The following is a 22044-nucleotide window of genomic DNA, read 5'->3' as shown; positions in this document are numbered from 1 at the left end:
CTGAGTTCTTAGAGAAGTGATATTCTCCTGAGTTCTTAGAACAAGTTGTAAGCCGTGTGTGTGTGTGTGTGTGTGTGTGTGTGTGTGTGTGTGTGTGTGTGTGTCTGGGGAGTGGTGGGTCTTGTGAGGAGTGTTCTTGGACACCAGATATTTGTGCCTCTTGATCAACAACTTGAAGGCTCGAGGAGCTACAGCTTTTTTTTTTTTAGGTTTTTGCAAGGCAAACGGGGTTAAGTGGCTTGCCCAAGGCCACACAGCTAGGTAATTATTAAGTGTCTGAGACCGGATTTGAACCCAGGTACTCTGGACTCCAAGGCCGGTGCTCTATCCACTGCACCACATAGCTGCCCCAAGAGCTACAGCTTTTCTGGGAAATTTTGCTGTCAAAACTTTGATGCTGTAGATACTGTTGAAATTGAAGTATCCTGGGTCCTTGTTGCTTAAACAGAATGTATAATTTGAATGCTTTAGAGTGTAGTTTAATTTCTTTTGTGATATACAGCAAAATATATAGTGTGCACTCTGCTTTTATTTGGGAGGATAAGGGCATGACTTGTGGATGTTTACTGATTATTGCTCTGTTATTCATGGATAGGACATATTTTAAGTTTCACTGGCTTCCTGTTTCTATTGAGCAAATTAGAGGAGTACTAGATTTGAAATTAGGCACTAAAGAAACTTATTTTGTATTTACCTCTTGAATAAATTAACTTATTGAATTTATGTTGTCCTTTTAAAAAATAATTCTTTATTGCATTTAGGATTTTTCAGTTTAGGGTTTTCTGACACTGGAAATGGTTAAAGCGAGAAGACTCACTGGGAACATAGAAATACAATGAATCTGAATGTAGAGTAAGAGGATCTGGATTTTCAAGACAAAAAGAGCAGCCAGTAAAGTTTAAGATGGTGGCTAGTCAACGGTCAAAAACCAAGTATTTTCAGTGCTTACTATGTACTAGCATTGGGTTGTGCCCTGGGAATATAAATAATTTAAATTTAAGCAAAAAAAAAGATAATCCTTAATCTCAAGGAAGAGAAAGACAATCCATAGGATGGCTAAGCAGAAATGATGGAGAACTCTGGAATGCAGCCTGCGAGAAATGAGAAATGACCGACCTGGACCCCTTCCCTCAAGGAGATTCTAGAAGGGAGTCATCCAACCACAGTGGGGAAGGGAATGATCACAGGGCAGTGACAAGAATTCCACTGCTGAAGTGATATTCCAGAATGAAGAGATTTCTGGGGCATGGTGTAGAAGTAACAAATAGGTCTGGAAATGCAGTCTGATGAAAATGTTGTCCTGGAGAAAAATGGTAGTACTCGGGGTTTTTTGGGAGATGTCCTGTTTACCACTTTAGAAAGTGGAAATACTGGTTCTAAGTTATTATGGGGAGAGTGTGTATATATATGAGTCTTAGGAAGGGCAGCTAGGAGGTGTAGTGGATAGAGCATTGGCCTTGGAGTCAAGAGGATGAGAGTTCAAATCCAGCCTCAGACACTTAACACTTACAAGCTGGGTGACCTTGGGCAAGTCACTTAGCCCTGATTGTCCTGCATCCAGGGCCATCCCCAGTCATGCTGGTCACTGGACCCAGATGACGCTGGAGGAAAAAGTGAGGCTGGTGATTTTTGCACAGCATTCCCTCACTCAAATCTAAAGTGCTTGTCATGGCATCACCTCTCTGATGCCATGGTCCCCTTTGAGAACAAAGAACAAAATGTCATCTACTATATTTTCTTTGCTATATGCTGTCATGAATATTTTGGTGTACATAGAATCATTGCTTCTGTCTTTAAAGCCTTCTTGTATTATATGTCTAGTATATATGAGTCAAGGTGTATAGACATTTTAGTGACTTAGCATAATTCCAAACAGCCTTTCAGAATATTTGAAACAATTTCACAACTCTACCAGTGTATCAGTGTTCCTTTCTTTCCATGATCCCTCCAATTCAGATTATTCCCAGCTTTTTCATTTTTGTCAATTTGCTGAATATAAGGTAAGCTACTCTCAGGAGTGTTTTGATTTTCATTTCTTTTACTTCTAACATAATGTATTTTTAAATATATTGCCATGCCATTTTATCAAATGTCTTTGCTTCAGGAATTAATCTTTTCCTTCTGGCTAATAAAAGTAAACATTTTGGTGAAGATTCAGGAGGTGTCTTTTAAAGTGAATGTGAATCTGCAATGTTCCTTAAATTAGAATAGGTCCTGTGTACAAGAGAAGGTGCCCTAGGAGCAATATTTTTGCCTTGTAAATTTTTTTGAGTAGAATGAATTTTTGTCTTTAAGAATACCTGGAGAGAAAGAGAAAGTGGATGAGTTCATGAAAAAACTCACAAACAAGGCACAAAATTATGCTGCAGTGATAGGACTTCAATTATTTAAATATCTGTCAAAGATCTCTCCCTTCCTCTCTCTTTCTTTCCCCTCTTCCTTCTTACTTTTACTACCCCCCCTCACCCATTGCAGAGAAGCTATTTCTTGAGTTGCCTTAATAATAATTTCATTCTTCAAAAGGTAAAAGAACCAACAGAGGGAAATTCTATTCTGGATTTGACACATCAATAAAAGAGTGGAAATGATAAGAATTCTGGAAGAAAGCAAACACTCCATCTTGGAATTTGTGATAAAGGAAGAAAGAATGGCAGCTGATACATAGTCTGGAATTTGGGGGGAGATAATTTAAAGGATTCTGAGGTAGAAGAGACAAAGACCCATGGATGGAAATTTTATAGTGGAAATCAGCACGGGTACAATGGCAATTTGATGAGAATGAAATGCAAAAAAACCCAAATGACCAATGTGGATATATAGGAAGATCACAAACATTTATCAAAAATAAACTCATACATGAAAAAAATATATAGATCCAATGATAAAAGAATAATTAACAGAAGGAATCTAAAAGTTCTTTAATAGAGATAAGAATGTTAAAGTTCAAAAGGACCTGAGACTAATGGAAAAAAAAGGAATTAAAAAAAAAAAGAAAAAAGGATTAAAAATTAAGAGTACTGGGTAATGTCAAAGATATGAAAGCAGTGGAAGAATCCTAAAATTTGAAGAAAAGTTATATTAGGGCAAAAGAGTATAAGATTAGTTGCTCAGAGTAGAAGGAACAATGACAGCTAACAAAAGAAAGAGGATACTAATTGATACCTTAGATATAAGTATGGAAAAAGTAATGAGAATCCCCATTTGGTTTCAATTCACCAGGTACAGATAAAATACATCATAGCATACTAAAAAAAATGATAAATGTGATTCCTAACTATGAGTAATACTGTATATGTTAGAAAGAAAGCGAGAGATAGTACAACAGGATTTGAGAAGGACAAATGTCTCAATTTTCTTTTTTTGCAAGGCAAATGGGGTTAAGTGGCTTGCCCAAGGCCACACAGCTAGGTCATTATTAAGTGTCTGAGACAAGATTTGAATGCAGGTACCGCTGACTCCAGGGCCGGTGCTTTATCCACTGCGCCACCTAGCCGCCCCTAAATGTCTCAATTTTCAAAAAATGAGATGAACTATAAACTACAAGGCAGAAAGTCTGACTCTAGTTTCTGGTAAAAGTCTGAAATGTATTGTTATAGAAATGGTTATTTTAATAGCCAGAAAAGGAAACAATGATCACAAAGAGTCATATTGGTTTGATCAAGAAAGAGCATTTCAGAGTAACTGTATTTACCTTTTCTCTTTATTTATTTATTTAAGGCAATGGGGTTAGTTGATTTGCTTAAGGTCACACAGTTAGGCAATTATTAAATGTCTGAGGATGGATTTGAACTCAGGTCCTCCTGACTAAAGGGTCAGTACACTATCCACTGCACCACCTAGCTGTCCCCCCAACACTTACCTTTTTTCATAGGATTTCTAGATAGGGAGATCAAAGAATTGTCATAGTTAAGAGTTAATTTAGATTACAGCAAAGTATTTGATAAAGTTTCTCATGTTATGCTCATGTAAAAGAGGGAGAGAAGTAGGTTAAGTGATAGTCTAATTGGTAGCTTTGAAACTGCATGGTTGGATTCAAAGACTAGTTACTAACAGAAACTTGAAAGGAGATCATTACTGAATTAACTTCAGGGAAATGTGATGGATTTTTTATCAATTACCTGGATATAGGCATAGATATTATGCTTATTATATGTCCAGGTGATATAAGGTTGCAAGGATTTCTAACTATATTGGATGACTAATTCAGGACTTGTAAGTTTTTTTGATAGGCTAGAAGCTTGAGCCAAATTTATCAAAACAAAATTTAACACATAGTATTAAATGTAAAATCTTGTACTAGGATTCCCCAAATCAACTTCTCAAATATGATATAGGGAGGACTAATTAGATAAATTTATATGAAAAGAAAGCCAAGGTTTTTTAATAGCCTGCAAGCTCAATTTGAGTCAATACTGTAAGATGGCAGCCAAAAAACTAATGAAAAGTCTACTGGTTCAATAGAAGCCTCTTTCTTCTAAAATGATAATATTTATCAAATTGTTCCCTTAATTCTAGAAGGGAAAAAACCCCCTAAGTAGTAGCTGATTTTAAAATCTGAAAAAGTAATTTTTTATAGTAAAATTAAGAGTATTTGGGTATTGTCAAAGGATATAAAAACCTTAAGAGAAGAAACATGGCTTAACTTTTCCAATTGAGTTTTCTCTGTTGATAATCAATAAAAACTACTCAAGCACAGGATACTAAATTTTACCACTCATAATATTTAACAGTTCTTAAATGTTTCCATATCTATTTCATATCATTGATATTTTATAAAGTGGAGTTAAAATTAACCTAATTTTTTCATTTTTAGTTGGCAAATAAATATATATCATGCTACTTGGATTGAACTTTCTTTTTCCCATTTTTCCAGACAGTTTTCCAGTGCTGTGATGTCTCTTCTTCATAAACTCCTGTTCTACTTTCATCAATGATGACCCAATATTTCAGCATATATTTAGAGAATATAAAGTTAACGCCATATCAGAAACTATGGCTTGTTATTTCCAAACTTCATTTGGTTCAAATAGTTAATTTGCCGCTGTTAAAAAGAGAGAAAACCCCACAAACATTGGCACTAGTTTTATCTGACACAAGCAAAGCTATTCTTTCAGAGAATTTTGTGTTTCAGTTTTGACATATATGCAATATTTAATATTTCAAGACAGTGATAGGGTTTGGATCAGTGATTTTAATGAATTCCTAGAGCAGAGGTGTCAAACATTTAAACCAGATTAAAATGTAATTGGGAAATATTTCTAAAAATTAATTGAAGGGGCAGCTAGGTGGCACAGTGGATAGAGCACCGGCCCTGGAGTCAGGAGTACCTGAGTTCAAATCCAGCCTCAGACACTTAATAATTACCTAGCCATGTGGCCTTGGGCCAAGCCACTTAACCCTATTGCCTTGCGAAAAACTAAAAAACAAAAAACAAAAAAAATTAATTGAAAAATGCAATAGGTAATACTGACATGTGGTTTTCTAAGCCAATATTTGCCCACAGAATCCTTAAGTATGATTTAGTGGCCTTGTTTCTATTTTAGCTTGACACCAATGGACTAGAGCACTGAGAGGTTAGATGACCTGCCTAGGGTCAAATTTTCTTTCCAAAAATGCTTTAGCTGCATCTTACAAGTTTTGATATTTGTGTTATCATACTCACTTTTTCAGCTAAACTCTCTAATATAGTTTCCAACCTCAAATCAAATTGTTCTATAAAGTTACTATTGACTTCTTAATTGACAAACTTGATGACCTCTTCTTCTTCATATTACAAAAAAAAAACCCCAAAAAACCTTAGGCCCAGAGAGATTAAAGAGACTTGTCTAGAATCATGAACCTAGTAAATATTTGAGGATGGAATTCAAACTCAGGTTTTCCTGTCTCCCAAGTCCAACTACTCTACCCACTCTGTCACCTCAAAACACGAAAGTTGGAATAGATTATACTACTATAGGTTTAAAGAGGACTATAATCCAATTTCTTATTATAGATGTAGAAATGGAGTCAGAATAAATGTAACTAGCCCAAAGCCACTCAGTAGTAAAATTTGAACTTGAGTTGTCTGACCCTAAAACCAGGGCTCCTTGGCTCTGGACCACCCTCTTGTCTATCACCCTCTGGACTGTGTGACACTTCTTGGTTGTGCTCCCTGTTTTTTTTTGTTTTGCTTTATCACCACCTACTCACTGCAGGTCCACTTTTCTATTTATATTCTCTCACTTAGTATCTTTATTAACTTTCAGGGGTTCAATTATCATCTAAGCAGATCGTTCCAGGTCTGTATCTCAGCCCTAATCTCTCTCCTGGGCCCTAGTCCCACGTCACCAACTGTTCTTCATGTATTTCAAGCTGGATGTCCTATGGGCACCCCAAACTCAACATGACTCAAACAGAGCTTAATGTTTTCCCCAAATAAACTTTCCTGTTATTGTTAAAAGCATCCAGGTTCACCAGCTCAGTGTCATTCTTGACTCCTCATTTGTATTCAACTTTATATATCTAGTTGATAAATTTTGTCATTTTTATTTTCACAGAAACTCTTCCATTATGACCATATGTTATTACTCACATAGTCATTACACACTTTTAAGGTCTCTTAATTCATGCATTAATTACATTTTCCCTTAGACCTTTATAATAGCCTTTTATAACAGACAAATCATCTTCTGTCTCCAGTATTTCCCCAGGCAAATTCATCTTCCACAGTACTACCTAAAATGATTTTCCTAAAGCAATTGGTCTGATCATTGTCACCCTCCTCCACAAATTCCTGTGGCTGTTTATGACATCTGAGATCAAATATAAACTCCGCTGATTAGCAATGAATGCTTTTCTCAATCTAGCTGCTTATTTCCCTTACAATATTCTTATATATTACTCTCCTCATACTTTATGCTCCAGCCATACTGGCAGCCTTTTTGTTCCATTTTTGTGCTTTTGCACTGACTAGGCTCTATGTTTAGAGTATTTCCTTTCCAACTTCTACTTCACAGAATTCCTGATTTCCTTTAAGTGTCAACCCAAATGCACTTTCTCAAATGACCCTCTCCAAGATTACTTTCCATCTTTTTTGTATGTGTTTTGAATTTACCACTATATGTGTGTTCATATTTTCTCTCCTCTCTCCTTTCTCTCAGCTTTCAGAAGGGAGATACTATACTGTCTCTGTATTTCTAGTACCTAACACTGACACCACATGAACACTTCTAAATATCCATTGATTTGCTGAGTCAGAACCAAGGAGTCAACATTTGTAAGGTGCCCACTTGGCATGAGCACTGAGGATAAGAAAGAGGCAGAAGAGTCACTGCCCTCAAGGAATTTACTATCTAGTGGGGGGACACTATACAAACAAATCTATACAAAGCAAGCTATTATACAAGATAAACAGAAAATGATTAACAAGGCCTGGGACCAGAACTAAGAGGGTTTGGGAAAGGTTCCCAGTAAAAAATGAGATTTTTGTTAGGTCGTAAAGGGAAGCCAGGGAGAGTCAGTTGGCAGCACAGTGGAGGAAGTGGACCAGGAATGCGCAGCAGACAGGCCGAGAAAATGACCAAAGTAGAGAGGTGGGAGAGGCAGGAGGCCACTAACACAGAGTTGTAAATTGTGTATTAGAAATGAGCAAGTTGATAAAACCCTAGATAATTTAGAGGCATTGACCCCAGGACAGGCACCTAGATAGCAATCTTCCTGTGAAGTAGCCTCATGGACCCCAACATTTGTGGTCAGCCACACTACCATTAAGAGATTCATTTATATCAATAAAAATTCTCTTGAAAAATCTGAATATCATGGAAAGGATCAAAGAGTAAACCAAGCACCCCTAGAATTAATGTTGATGTTTTGGTTATTGTTAAAGTGCTGAGGATGGAATAAAGGAAGACTCTTCTTCATGAGTACAAATCTGGCCTCAGACTTATTAGCACTATAAACCTTAACTTTGGTTGCCTCAGTTTTCCTCATCTGAAAAGCAAACCACACTTCAGTATCTTTGCCAACAAAACTTCAAGTGGGGTCATAAAGACACCTCAATATGTATGTATTTAACTTTATTGACTTCTTCCTGATATATGATAAGGACCTTTTTATTTTAATTTATTTATTTTTGAATTTTATACTTCCCTCCCCCCACTCCACAGAAGGAAGTCTGTTAGTCTTTATATTATTTCCATGCTATACATTGATCTAAATTGTGTTGAGAGAGAAATCATAACCTTAAGACAAAAATAAAAGAGATAGCAAGACTACATAATAAGATAACAGTTTTTGTTTTTGTTTTTTTAAATTAAAGGTAATAGTCTTTGGTCTTTGTTCAAACTCTATAATTCTTTCTCTGGATACAGATGGTATTCTCCATTGCAAATACTCTATAATTGTCCCTGATTACTGCACTGATGAAATGAGCAAGTCCATTAAAGTTGATCATCACCCCCATGTTGCTGTTAGTGACCAATTTTTTTCTGGTTCTGCTCATCTTGCTCAGCATCAGTTCATGTAAATCCGTCCAGGCTTCTCTGGATTCCCATCCCTCCTGGTTTTTAATAGAACCCTCCTGGTTTTTAATAGAATAATAGTGTTCCATAATGTACATATACCACAGTTTGTTCAGCCATTCCCCAATTGATGGACATTCACTCAATTTCCAATTCTTTGTCACTACAAACAGGGCTGCTATGAATATTTTTGTACAAGTGATGTTTTTACCCTTTTTCATGATCTCTTCAGGGTATAGACCCAGTAGTGCTATTGTTGGATCAAAGGGTATGCACATTTTTGTTGCCCTTTGGGCATAATTCCAAATTGCTCTCCAGAAAAATTGGATGAGTTCAACAGCTCCACCAACTAGGACCTTATTTTTTAATAAAGAAATGAGAATTTTGATGGAAGAATAATAATGAAGCTGAGAAGAGAGACAGGTAATTCTGGAACACAAAACACTAAAAGGTCTGAGTCAGGTACTGCAGCAGCAGAATACTTGGACAGCTTGAAGGTGCAGGAGGGTATGCAAGTTAGAGTTCACTTCCTTTAGTATTTGGATGGAGACTAGGATGACCCTTCCTGGTCTTGCCCTGACATTCTGGACTTCACAACCACACCTCTCTAGCTCTGTGATGCCAGAAGTCTTTTAGCCCTTCAGGTCTCCTTGGCCTTGGCCATGTCACCCAGGACCCACCCTGCTTTCTCTGACCCAGGATATGTCTGCCTTTATTCTCCTCACAGTTCCCTTCTCATCTTTCTCTAGATTCAAAACCAGATACTTCCTCTCTCTCTCCTTCCTCCACTGAAGAGCAAGCTCTTTGAAGACCACTGTCTTTCTTCTTGTAATGTATCCCCAAACTACAGCACACAGAAAACTCTTACTTTTTGTTTCCTTCCTAACTTCCTTTCTCCTTACAACCATATGATCTATATACATACTCTGGAGAATCCTTAGTTGGGCTAGTTTTATTCAGTTACATCAATTAACTTGATTCTTAAGTACCACTCTGGGAATCACAACTTATAGCACTGATTTTAAAAGGAAAATAAATTTAGCATTCCAAACAACTGATTTAAAAATTATTTTTTGGGGGTGGCTAGACGGTACAGTGGATAAAGCACTGGCCCTGGAGTTAGGAGTACCTGAGTTCAAATCTCGCCTCATACACTTAATAATTACTTAGCTGTGTGGCCTTGAGAAAGCCACTTAAGCCCATAGCCTTGCAAAAAAACCGAAAAAAAAAACCCCTAAAAATAATTAGTTTTTGGACTACAAACCATCTGTAAGATAATAATAGCCTACTGCTTCTTAGTTCACTAAGGCATTTCACAATTTTTTTTTCTCCAGTCTCACCAGAAAAAAGATTTTCATTGATTAATCATAATCATAATCAAAAGGTTTTCAAATAAGTGAGCAATTCAATGAGATTTTTGCATTCTTCCTAGACTATATTTAAAAATAGAAAAAATTGGGTAGCATATTACAGCTGAAATCAAGAAAATGTAGTGTATATATATATAGATAGTTAGTTTACTATGACATTTGAGATATATTTAATTATAATACCTATTTCCTGTTTGTTTTGACTAAGGAAAGTGATGCCTGTTAATAAAAACAGAGTAACACTCATATGTTTTAATATTTTCATATTTATATACTGTTATAAAACTTAGTAAAAGTCACATATACAAATAAAAATAATTTTTAAGGAATTTTACCAAATATTCATAAGTATAACCTTTAAGGAATTTAAACAGAGAACTAGCTATAGCCCATTTATTGAACTCTTTCTTAGTTCAATTTTTCTGCTTTTTTAAAAACTAATATTTTTCCTTTGGATATATGTGTGTGTACAAACATACAGATACAACACACACATACACACACACATATATTTTTTTTTCTCCCCACAAACAGAAATACATTTATATAGGCTACATATTCTTTCTTCATATATGTGTATGTGTGTACAATATATACAAATTATATATAATATATGTATGTGTATAAATATATACAAGTTATATATATACATATACACATTTAACAAAATATAACACACAAATATGTCCTTTCCTCTTCCCTTCAAAAACATTTTCTTCCTCTTCTACTTATATAAGATGATCTTCAAAAGAAATTCCGTTGGAAACCTAAGCCTTATTTTTAAGTCCATCCTGCTAATCTATTTACATAGGATTTAAAAAAAAGATTAACACAGTGAACATTTAGAGGACAAAAAGGATTAAATGCTATGTCAGTCAACTCTTGGATAGATTAAAATGTTCAGTTTTTGAGGTGACCTAATTTGTAGACCATCCTGTAATAACAAGACTGAAGTCTCAAAAGGAGTTTTTGCCAATGTCGCTGAAAAGAACATCATCAGAATTATTTATCTATATTATGTACTAAAGAAAATAAATCTGTACATGGGGAAAGGCACAATCAAAATGGAAAAAACCCACATATTTAAAAAATTTGCTCAATGCTTTGTCAGCTACAATAAATGAATTTTTAAAAGTCCATTATTAAAAACATGTAGTTCAAATAAGAGAAATTGATCTCTTTTGTAAAGATTAACAAAAACCAATCTAATAAAGTTCATAGTCTTATCTGAGACCAATTTTCAGGTAAGGGAGTAGCAACCACAAAAAAAAAGATCTACACTGTAGGTCTTTGGGAAGGTATTTCTTTTTGTTTCCCTACCTTTCATGTGTGCCTGTGCACTCATGAGCACATGTGCACACATGTGTATATAAATACAGTATCTCAGCATTTGAAAGAACCACAGAGGCCATATGATTTTAGTTCAACCAATACTTGAAAAAGAACTTCTAACAACTGGTCATCTGGTCTTCATCTGAAGTCCTCAACTAAGGTAGGACCTACTCCCTCCAGAGGTGACTTATTCCATGCCTGGATAGTCAACTACTTCTGGACAGCTCAAATTCTTAAGTTTTTCCTTACATAATGTTTAAATTTGCTTTTCAATCTCCATCCATTACCCCCAGTTATTTCCTCTGAGATAAAGTAGAACAAGTCTAATTCCTTCTTTTTTTTAAGACAATCCTTCAAAAACTTAAATGCAAGCTTAGTTTTCTCTTCTAAGTTACACATTTTTAATTTCTTCAACAATCTTCATCGATCCTAAGCTCTAGGCCATTCCATCAGAGTTGCCCTCTTTGAAGTTACCTTTCTACCTTATTAACATTCTTTCTAAAACATGATACAAAGAATTGAACACAACAATCCACAGGTAGTCAACCAGGACAGGGCACACCTCCTCAGATCTGAACATCCATAATTCTCCTAATGTAGTTGACATTAACTTTCAAGATGAAGATATTCCATTGTTGACTCATACTGAGTTTGAAGGATGTTGTTTAGAGAAGACTAAGTAGTACTTTGGCTGACAGGGCTGCCAAACCCCTTTTCAGGGTTGCTTTCTACTTTTGGTGTTCACCTGATCACCTAATTCTCACCTGTGGCTCACTTGTAACATGCACAGCTAGTGGTCATACCTTGTAAACCATTTCAGCAGACTGGCTATAAACTAGATTAAAGGGGGTCTCACATCTATTGTTGATTTAGGAGGGTGGCTATCCCAAGCATGTGAAGATTTCCCTCAGAAGAATGTGTAGAGGAGAACAATTTAGTCACAAAGACTATGAAGGCAGCTGAAGCAAGCACTAGAGCTTTGTTAGACAGTGAAGATGCCTAGGCCATCCACCGCATCTTGAACAACCACTGGTTGTCTTGACTCTGTCTTGCCATTGGACTGTGAGGACTCTGGAAGACAGAGTAGGGCAAACAACTCTGTGCAACTCTGACTCACAAATCCAGTCTACACACAAATCAAATACCCATCTCAAAGTCCTGTGGTGACAGGCAAGTGATGAAGCGGTAGTTGCCACATGGGGAGCTGTAGGCATAACCTTGAAACACAGGTGGTTGCAACAGTGGTGCAACAAGTGGGATCTGGCAGACTTCTGAATGTCTGAGCAATCTTTTAAGGCTTGTCCCTAGGCTTGTCCTACTCATCTCCTGGTAAGAGAAAGGGAGCTAGAAAAAGTGCCCTAAAAATTGTCTGCTTACCCAATCCAGGCCTGATTGCTGCAGTAGGTGGGGATCCCACCCTGCAATCCAAACACAAGAAAATATACAAAAATTTATGCTAAAATGATTCCAATCACTATCAGTAAATGGAATATATGTACACTTAAAGACAACACAAAATTCAATAGACTTGAAAGACAAACAGTTCTTGTTAAAAGAGAACCCAGCAGGTTTTATATCCAAATAACAGCCCTGGGTGAAACAAGTGTGGCAAATGAAGGTCAGTTTACTGAAGTCAGAGCTGATAACACATTTTTCTGGCCACACTCCAGAAGAGGAATGCTGTGAAGCTAGTGTAGATTTTGCAATAAAAAATAATCCAGTCATCAAGTTACTTTGCCTATCAAAATGAATGAATGTCAGACTCATGATAACATGATTACCACTTTCAGAAAATGTCAAGCACTATCATCAGCACTTATGCTCCCACCATGATGAACCATGATGAAGTCAAGGAAAAACTTTATGAGACCTGGAGTTCCTTATCATCAATGTACCAAAAGAGGATAAGCTTATAATTTTGGTTGACTTTAATGCTAGAGTAGGTTCAGATTACCAAACATGGCAGGGAGTCTTGGGAGAAATGAGCTGGGAGCAGCAACAGCAATGGTCACCCACTACTGAAGACTTGTGCATCCCATCAACATGGTCTTCCATTTACCTAAACTCAATAAATCTTCCTGGATGTACCCTTGAAGAAAAGATGGGCAATTAACAGTTTATATAATTGCAAGGAGAAGAGATAGACAGGAAATGAAAATAGCAAAGACAATGTATGGCCCAAAGTGAAGAACTGATCATAGAATTATCCTCTTCAAGTTAAATAAATTTTGCATTTAACAAAAGTGGCAGCCCCAGAAGAATACCACTAGAATTAATGTCAACAAATGAGAGTACTTCTCTGAGCAGGAAAAGTTTGCTGCTAACTTGGAGGGAGAGTTGAGTCGACACACAGTTTGCAACAGTGGGGCAGGAATAGGCAGCTTTCACAGATTTGGTGTACAGCACTGTTATTTGCTCATTGGGGTCAGAACACTCACAAATATCAAGACTGGTTTGACAAAAATGATGGGCAAATTCAAAAGTTGCTAAATAAAAAATGAGAACTCCACAGGGTTTACCAGTAAAACAGTTCATCCATCTCTAAGGTAGCATTTTATTCCATCAGAAGTAAAGTGAAGCTTAATTCCATCAAAAGTATGATGAAGCCAAGATTCTTGGCTCAGTTAAGAAGGCAGATGACATTCAGTTTTATGTGAATAGCAACAATTCAAAGTGCTTTTATGATGCCCTGAAGGATTTTTATGGGCCAAAGACCTATGGTACATCATCTTCTCAGTACCTATAGAGCCACATTGATCAGAGATAAGGAGAGAATCCTAGATGGCTGGCTGGATAGTTCTAAAGTATTTTCAACATCAATCAGTGTCATCACATCATCAAACACATCAACATCATCAATCCATGTTAAAGTCACTAACTGTACCTCAGGTTGAAGTCAATCTCTTCCTAGCTGAAGTTCTAACTGAAGAAAAGGTTTTGAATGCCATAAGACTCCTTTCATGTAGCAAAGCACCTGTATTCCAGCTGAGATTTATAAGGTGGGGTATCCAATGCTCATACAAAGCTCATTGAAATTTTCCAGATTATATAGCAGGAGGTTATCTGCCAGGAGTTCAAGGATACCTCCCTTGTCCATTTCTAGACAGGTAAAGGGAATAGATTGTTCTATGACAATTCCAGATGGCAGGAAGGTCCTTTCTCTTAAATCATTGCTGGAAGTTTCTTTTTAGAGTCTTCCTTGATCTGGAAGATGGTCATCTATCTGAGAGCCAGTGTGGCTTCAGAAGGGGCCAGGGGACAGTTGATATCGTGTTTGCTGTTGGATAACTCCTGGAGAAATGTCAGGAGCAGACTAGAGGTCTGTTCACAATGTTTGTAGATCTGCCCAAGGCCTTTGATACTGTCATTTGTGAGGACATATGAATGTCAAAATTTGGTTGGCTAGAGATGTTCATCAACTGTACATCAACTTCTTGACAGATGCTCTTGTACTTTCTTTTTTTTTCTTTTTTTTTTTTTGCAAGGCAAATGGGGTTAAGTGGCTTGCCCAAGGCCACATGGCTAAGTAATTATTAAGTGTCTGAGACCGGATTTGAACCCAGGTACTCCTGACTCCAGGGCCGGTGCTTTATCCACTGCACCACCTAGCTGCCTCTGCTCTCGTACTTTCCCAGTCAACTGTGGGGTGAATCAAAGCTTGATGTTTTTAGACATGCCAAACACCTTCAATGAGGACAAACATGACATAAAGATCAGCTACCACAATAATGGTAAATTCTTCTACTTAATTCTTCAGCTTTAGTCAAGGTATGTGGAGGGAGTGTGGGTGCATCATCTTCTGTTTGCAGATGGTTGTGCACTCAATGCAGCCTCTGAAGCTGAGGTGCAACAAGGATGGATCCATTCTCTGTTACTTATGCTAATTTTGACTTAACAATTAACAACAAGAAAACACCAGTGCTCCATCAGTCAGCACCATACCATCTATATGTGAAGCCACTGGTAATAGCAAATGAATAAGTTTTGAGTACTGTGGATAAGTTCACTTAAATTGGCAGAATACTTTCCAAGGAGGTACACACTGACAATGATGTTGACACATGCATCTAGAGCTAGCTCAGTTTTGGAAGGCTCCAAAGGAAAGTGTGGGAGAGAAGAGTAATTAATTTAGCCTGATTATCAAACTGAAGGTCTACAGAGTTGTGCTTATTTCATTGTTGTATGCCTATGGAACCTGGACAGTCTACTAGTGCCATGCCAGGAAACTGAATAACTTCCATTTGAACTGTCTGAAGATTCTGAAAGATTCTGAAGATCCCCTGGCAGAAGATGACACCAGTCACTGAGGTCCTTTCTCAAATGACACTGTTAAGCATTCAAACTCTTCTGCAGAAAACATAACTCTGATGAGCCAGCCACATTTGCATCTCAAAGACTATTTTACAAGGAACTCAAATAGAGCAAGTACTCACATGGTGGTCAGCAAAAAAGGTCTCTTTTAAGAACTTTGGAACTGATTGTGCAACATGGGAGACACTGGTACAAAACTGTCAGATGTATGGCCTCATCAGAGAAGGTGCTCCGCTCTAAGAGCAAAGCAAAATTAAAGTAGCAAAAAGAAACCTGAGATACACAGATTTAGAGAATTTCCCCTAAATGTTTATACCCAACCTGTGGTAGGAAATTCTGAGCTTGTATTGGGTCTAATCAGCCATAATCAGACACAATGTAACTTGACTCTAACATAGTGATGTCATTTTGGTTCTTTTTTGAGAAATGAAGGTAACAATCAATCATACTGAACTTGCAACCAATTAAAACCCCCCAGTTCTTTGAAAATTTATTTTAAATTGTTTTTATTGTAAAATTAATGTTCATCTACAAATAATTCAACATGGAAAGAAATTTATACAACCAAATGCAAATTTCCATTAGGGATAGTCTTTAACTGAATAAATATTCATATTATATTACATATATTACTTAGTTATATTTAACAAAGTACCAACAAAATTATACTTCCTGTTTAGTTTCTAGCAAGTACTATGTCCACTGATTGGACACTGGACAAGAAATTTACATATAGAACACCAATAGTCAAGTTCAAATTTATAAATAGACTAAAAACAGTACAATATCACTACAGAAAGAAATAAGATACAACCATTGTATCCCATTTCTTTCTGTAGTGATAATGGGACAAAGATGGGAAAGAGTGTTAAGTATTGCACAGTTTTTAGTCTATCTAAATTTGAACTTGACTGCTGGTGTTCTATATGTAAATTTCTTGTTCAATGTCCAATCAGTGGACATAGTACTGGAGGCAAAATCATGGCATTCTTACTAGAAACTAAACAGGAAGAAAGATACTCCTTGCAAATAAAGGAATAAGAAAAGTTGATTTTTATCACACACCCTAAATTAAAGAGGAAATATTTCATGAATCATTTTGGTTATTTCATAATTTAAAGCTGAGTCTAGGTATTTACAAAAAGATCACTGTGAAAGTAATTGCAATTTATTTACCAACACTGGTTGGAGAAGATGAAAAGTGAGAAAGAAGTAGAGAAATTGTTATGAAGAACTTGTTAAGATCATCCAAAATATACTAACATATACTTTAAAATTAAATGACTTTAATGAAAAAGTGGGAAAAAAGATGAGAATGGTGAGAAATATGTAGGAAAGCTCAACTTAGGAAGATGGAATAAAAAAGGCCCAAAACAAAGGAGCCTCAGACCTTTATGTGATGAATACTTAAAAAAAAAACCCAAAAGAATCAATAAGAAGGCACTGGACCAATAGCAAATATTAAATAATATCACAAATAAAATTATATTTTAAAAGACAAGACTAATTATTGTTGAGTTGGCCTTGAATCAGCTACCTATATATAATCAGTTCATTGACTTGTTAGAACAGAGCACAGAATTAGTAAAACTCTGAATAAAATGAAACAGCATCTAAAGGAAACAACTTAGTCCTAATGTATAAAAAACAAGAAATTGATAATGAGAATTACTAATGAACAGTAGAAATGACTAAGACCAGTTATAATTTTTTGATTAACTTCAATCAATATAAATCAATAACTATAGTAGAGACCAAAGAAAAACTAAAAAGCACCAAGTCGACAAATACCTGACTTACTTGCCAAGCAGAAAGAGATGATGACAAAGCCAACAACTTGTTTGTAAAATATTACAAAGAAGAATTGTGGATAATTATGATCAATATTAATTCAAAGCCAGAATCAATGAAGAGTGATAAAACAGTTTAAAGAAAGCCTCTCAAGAGATCAAAGACATAATAAACAAAATTGTGCCAGGGTTGGGGGAAAATAAGTATGAAAATAGAAAAAGGCCAAGAAACAGAACTTGACTGAAAAATTGTGAAAAAAATTACTACAAATGTTTTCACCATTAAGGACAATAGATTTGCCACATATAGTTTCTAATATCACCATCCTAGATGTGCGTCTAGAGGAGGTAAAAATGGCACTAAAGAAAATTAATATTTGAATTGAGCAAAGTTTACATTAAGGGTATTTTACTTTTTAATAATGCTTATCAGAAACCAAAATCAAGCTCAGAGTAAAAAATTCCAGTCTCTTCTTCTTTTTTGAAAATTTTAACAAAATTCAACCTATTTCATTTCTGTGGTGCTGCTCCTGTTCAGTCTGATCTTTTTAAAAAATATGTTGAATTTTTTTACATTGCTTAGATTTGACCTGTCTCCCCCCCCTTTCAGAGAACTATTTCTTATAGTGTCCCTTATATTTTTTTTCCGAAGAAAGAAAAAAGAAAAAAAGTCAGTAAAACCAATCAACAAACATCAAAAATATTATATTAAATGAAATGGTCTGCAAGCATGGACCTTCCACTTCCACAAGGAATCTTCTTTCTCCCTGCTCTTTCAATAATATATATATATATATATATATATAATTCTTTCAGTATCCTAGGGCAAAGATCTTCAAAGTCAGGTGACTTGAATTTTTCAAGAACAGCTAGGTGCCTTTACTTGAGTATCAACACACACACACACACACACACACACACACACACAGAAAACAATTTGTTTTCAGTTTTTTCCACTCCAAAGATCTTAGCAGAGAAAAAAGTAAAAGCAAAGTAAGAGTTGATATCTCTGCCTATTTTCTTTTATTCATAATCATGCCTCTATTCACAAAATGGCACTATACTTTATAGGCTTTACATACATAATATATATGTACATTCAGATACATATTTATAGGTATACCCTAGGTTAGTTGAACATAGCAGTGATTTCATGTATACAGGGAACTTCCAGGGAATAAATTCCTCTACCAAAGGAGATGGGTACCTAACTGCAGTCACTTCCAGGTTTAGAGAATTGCCTACGGTCCTCTGAGAATTGTGTCTTGCCCAAGTCAGCCAATTTGTCAGGAACAGACTTGAACACAAGTCTGCCTGACTCCTAAGTCAACTCTCTAGTGTGCCTGGGTTGTTTTTTTTTTTATATAATCAAATTTCCTCCAATAACCCTTGTCCTCCTCTCCCTCTAAGCTGATCTGTGATTAAACAAAACATCCATGAAACAACTCTGCAAATCTTAAAGTGCTATATAAAATTTTGTTATTATCATTATTATTATTTCTTCTTCCAAAATGGCACATCTAACATGGAAACTCCTTCCATCAATGAAATTCTCCAGCTCAATTGAGTCTTTACAGCCTTAAAGGGCAACCTGTGAAGGACATCTTATTCATAGTTACATAGCTCATATGTATTAGAGGTATATGTCATAGAGAATGCTTGAACCCAGATCTTCCTGGCTCCAAGGCAGCCTTCTATCTACCATTATAATTTGTCTCCAAAAATCCACATATACTTATACACATATATACAAATACACACTTGTATATATATAAATATGGACTTATGAGTAAATATACTCACTTGAATATACATGACCTATACACATATATAAACATATCCACCTATAGTATAAATATACAGGCATAAGATATGGATAGATCTGTGATTCTGTTGACTTAGAAATTTCTTCTAACACCATAGATCATAATCCTGCCCATCCTGTCAATTTTTTCCAATCTCTAAGTTCAACCTACAGACTCTACATGATGTGCTGATGGTCATTAATTTCTTTTCATATTCTGAGCATACCCATAGAGCACTCTGGCTAATCATGAGTTATCCATCCCTTGACCTAGCCATATATGCCCAATCTATTTTCTCTACTTATTATGCCATATCTTGATACCATCTTTAGATCCTGTTTGTTGTTATTCATTGGATATATTTTGCATTCTACTCCTATCCCAACATAATCACCTTGTTTTTAAATTAAAAAAATTAATTTTTCCAAACTGAGTTCTGAATTGAAACCTATTTCACTACTATACCACAATATAAAAGAATAATTTCAAATAATTATTTGTGCCAGGGTTGGGGGGAAATAAGTATGAAAATAGAAAAAGGACGACAAGAAACAGAACATGACTGAAATAAATTGCAAAAAAAGATAGCAAATAATTTCAATAATTTCAAAAAAAATTGGCTTTTGTTTTCATGGAAATTGGGTCATTATAGGACCTTTGCAATTTCCAAAAGGTCCTTTTCCTCTTGTTCAATATTCACTCACATACACACAGGAGATCAAAGTCCAGTCTTGTAATCAGAAAGATTTGGATTCAAGTCCTGTTTCTAGTACATATTTAGTTATGTGATCCGTGGGCAAGTCATTTACCCTCTTGGTGTCTCAGGTGTTGGATTCATGATTTCCTGTTCATTCTCCCAATAAATTAGGTTGGCATTTTATCCTCTTTAGAGAGGAGAGGTTGGGCAATTTCTACTCAAAGATGATTTCAGGTTAGGGAAATCAGAAAATGTTGAAACCACAGATCATGGAAAGTGTCATTTACATTTCCAAGGAAACTTAAGTCACAAACTGAACATTAAGAGGTTCCATCTCATTGAAAGATGGGAAAAAGATATGAAGAGAAGAAAAAGATATCTCTAAGGGATCACACTAAGAAAAAAATAGCAATTTTACAGCAGAACTTGAAGGAGATTTTATCTAATTTTTTAAAAAGGGATTGCACTAACGAAAAATAGTAATTTTACAACAGAACTCCAGATTTTATCTAATTTGTTAAAAAAAAATTTAAATTAAATAAAAAAATAATCTTCATTTTAGCAAATTTGATAAAACTTGGGAACCAGATTTCTGGCCACTTTCCGGAAACCTGTGATTTCTGAACTCACTCCTAGATTCTCACATCTGTGAGCTAGTTCCCTTACTAGAACACATTGTGTCCTGCCAGCCCTCCTTCACTCCCTCCAAGCGCTTGACGCCTCCCGCGACTGCCGGGAAGCCAAGGGAAAATCCTCCCCGGGCCCGCGGCCTCCGGCACAGGCGCTGCCTCCGCCCTCGGGGGCCAGGGCGGGGTCGGGAGGTGCCGGGCCGGGCCGTCTTCCTGCCCCTTCCCCCAGAAGGCCCGCGCTCTGCGGGGCTGCGCTCCTGGGTGGCATTACACATTCTGTCCAAGGCTGATTTAACTTTGGTTTCATTTTTTTCTTAGCAATGCTGCACAACTTGGGGTGACCCGGTGCTCCCCTACTCGGTGGACTCTTTTCACCCCCAGCCCGGGCCGGGGGCCGCGCACTCCCTGGCCCCGCTCTTCCCGCCCCGACTCTGACAGTCCGCGCCCCGCCACCCCCCCCCCCCCCAAGCCCATTCAAAGCAGCCTCCCCCTCACCGGTGTCTGGGCCCGCTCCCGGCTGCGGCGGTTGGCCGTGGTCGGGCAGGGGGCCGGGGGGGCATCCCGGGCCAGGCCGGGCCGGGCGGGAGGGCGGCGGGCCCCGGCGGCCCTGTCAGCATCACCGGCCGGCGCCGCCCGCTTACCTCGCTCGGTCCCTTGTGAAGCCCCTGCAGCGTGTGTGTTTCATCTCCTAGGAAACCGCGCGGCGCGTCCAGCCCGGGGGCGGGGCTCAGGGGCCGGCGCGGAAACGCCCTGCGCCATCTTGGGCCAGGTGGAGGCGTGGCCTCTCCTGGTCCCGGGGCGGGCCCCGGCTGTGCCCGGGGGAGCAGGGCCCGGCGGCCCGGGCTCCGAGCGCTGCCGCGGGGCTCCATCCCGGCCCGGAGCTGACACCGACTGGCTTTGAGCTTCTGCACAACTCCGGGCGCCCGGCGGGCTGACACACGCGCACCGCGCACGCTCCTCCGCCGTGGCCTCTGAGCGCACGATACTGTAGCGGCCACGGAGGGAGTCAGTGAAAAGTTTCTCATTCAAAGTTTCTTTTAAAAGGAGAAGCTTTCTCTCGGGGGGAAAGCAGCTATTTCTGCTCTGCCTCTCTTCATTTTACAGATGAGGAAACTGAGGCTAAGAGTAAAGCAGAAAGTTGCCCCGATTCATACAACTAGCAAGTATCTGAGGCAAGATTGTAAGTCAGACCTTTCTGACTTTTCCCAATCCACTACTAAACTTGCTATAATTAAAGTGCAGTTGTGCGTGCTTTCTTATCCCTCCTGTCTTTTTTTAAGATCTTGTTTTGGATCCTACTTTTAGGAGGGAAAATCACCTCAAATACCGTATTCTTAAAGTTTGGGGTCCAATTTAAAGCAGATAGAAGTGCTTTTCTACAGTAGTTTGAGAATAAGGACCACAAAAATTGAAATCATAATGTATGTTTCTTAAAGGAGGGGAGTTTCTGTTCTGAATTTGATGGAAAAACCAGGACTCTCATTTTCATTATTATTTTCTTTCATTTATGACCAAGACCAAACATCTTGAACAGCATCTTCCCTTCTGAAATCAGTGCTATAATTTAAATGATCACAAGGTCGCAGTGTTTCACAAGAATTCCAGATCGCCT

General features: G+C 37.4%; 1 protein-coding gene across 7 annotated transcripts in view; it reads right to left on the bottom strand.

Annotated features, from left to right (window-relative positions):
• MAK (male germ cell associated kinase) overlaps window positions 1–21175 on the bottom strand; it is a 94359-nt gene extending 73184 nt beyond the window's left edge. For 6 of the 7 annotated variants that reach the window (XM_074208051.1, XM_074208053.1, XM_074208054.1 and 3 more), the window contains exon 1: window positions 20928–21065. The gene's annotated coding sequence lies outside the window, so the exon portion shown is untranslated. The other variant, XM_074208052.1, reaches the window with a different exon arrangement.
• Window positions 21176–22044: the final 869 nt, after the last annotated feature.

Source organism: Macrotis lagotis, chromosome X (genome assembly GCF_037893015.1).
Source record: "Macrotis lagotis isolate mMagLag1 chromosome X, bilby.v1.9.chrom.fasta, whole genome shotgun sequence".
Lineage (NCBI taxonomy): Eukaryota > Metazoa > Chordata > Mammalia > Peramelemorphia > Peramelidae > Macrotis > Macrotis lagotis.
This window is presented reverse-complemented; position numbering and strand designations above follow the sequence as displayed.